The sequence below is a fragment of the Pimephales promelas genome, chromosome 2 (genome assembly GCF_988280905.1).
Source record: "Pimephales promelas chromosome 2, fPimPro1.hap1.1, whole genome shotgun sequence".
NCBI classification, from domain to species: Eukaryota; Metazoa; Chordata; class Actinopteri; order Cypriniformes; family Leuciscidae; genus Pimephales; species Pimephales promelas.
The window spans coordinates 12,691,324-12,692,843 of NC_142770.1; the positions used below are offsets into that span (position 1 = coordinate 12,691,324).

At 37.6% G+C, this 1,520-nt stretch overlaps 1 long non-coding RNA gene across 1 annotated transcript; it reads left to right on the forward strand.

The window, feature by feature from the left end:
- Nucleotides 1-235: 235 nt before the first annotated feature.
- Nucleotides 236-1,315, forward strand: LOC120485808 (uncharacterized). The gene is made up of 2 exons (XR_016169849.1): nucleotides 236-623; nucleotides 1,153-1,315. It is a non-coding gene; the product is annotated as an uncharacterized LOC120485808 (long non-coding RNA).
- Nucleotides 1,316-1,520: the final 205 nt, after the last annotated feature.

Here is a 1,520-nt window from a genome sequence, read left to right on the forward strand (position 1 = left end):
GGACAATCCTGTTGAGTGGATCCCCTTCCTTCATATGATCCACTTATGTCAAAGCGTAGTGTCTGGGTCTCCAAAGAGAGTGAGCCTATCTTCCTTTGAATAGATCCATCAGAATCACCTGTCAGATTAAATTTAGGACCTGGGGATCAAGGTGATAATTGGTGAGGGTTGCCAGTTCCCAGTATCCTTTGCATGCAATTGGATGGGGAGAGTTATATCTATCTACATGTCTCTGGCTGCGTTCCAAACCGCATACTTCCCTACTATTTAGTATGGGAAAAAGAGTAGGCGAGCAAAAAAGTATGAATGAATCCAAAAGAGTAGGCGAGAATTACCTGGGTGACGTAGCAATTGTCGCGAGATTCGGACTTAAGTGCGTTCCAATATGCCTACTTTCCTACTATATAGTAGGCGAAAACAGTACGTGAAGGAAGCAGTACGTTCCAAACATCAGTTTTCATAAAAAGAGTAGGCGAGAAGTTCCCGGATGGCTTACTGCTTCCGCCCAGATTTTTGAGTGCTTTTCCACGGCTACTCATGATACTCATCTATCCCAGGAGGCCACGCGAGAGGATACGTCAATATCAACATCGCGGAGATAAGCGACGCGGGGGTTTTCAAATGTGAGTAAATACGGTTTAAATCGTATGTGTTAAACTACTATAGAGTAAACGTTTTAACTGTTGAACGTCTAAAGGAGTTAGACAGTATAGTATAGTTGTGATTTTGCTGTAAACACATGTTTTATTGTATTGATAACAGGGGAGCTCCAGTAACCGTAAAGTTACGTTTCCAACGTGTATTTACATAACCATACATCTTAAAAACGCTTATTTAAAATGTCTATTTACATCAGGAAGGAAAATATTGTATAAGTATTGCAGGTGAGCACATCCCAACATGAAAAATACATGTGTGTGCTATTATGTAGGATAATTCACTGTTGTCAACACTGCTTACATTAGAAAAATTATGTGCTGTGAATAAAAACATATATAAAGTAACTAAACATGATATATATTTAATTTGTCCCTTATTGGTGTTGATATATTGAGGAACATTTAAGTTGGATTAAAAGTGAGTTAACACATCAACCTCAACATGTAAATGCAGTGTTGAGCTCGTAATGTGAATCTTGTCTGCATGTTACAGGGACAGAAGAACACGCGTGTGTTTATCCGGTGGAGAGAGGCTCATGATGCTGAATGCTGTCATCAAAGAATAGGAACCGCTGTGTTGAGTCGGCAGTAGGGTTTGGGGTTCAGTGCCTGTAAATACATGCTTGTAGTTTGAATAAAGCTGTTTCATGTGTTGACTTGTATATGCATTTGTTTATTGTGATGGTTACTTTTATTTACTTTTATTTGTTCTTTTACTCATTTATTCATGTTTCTTATTGTTGTCAGTATATAAAATGTAATTAATTTATGCATTAATTAATCGATTGACTGACAATTGAGATGTTTCACTGCATTTAGCAATATAAATGAATTCATGCATTACTGTCATATTACAAAACA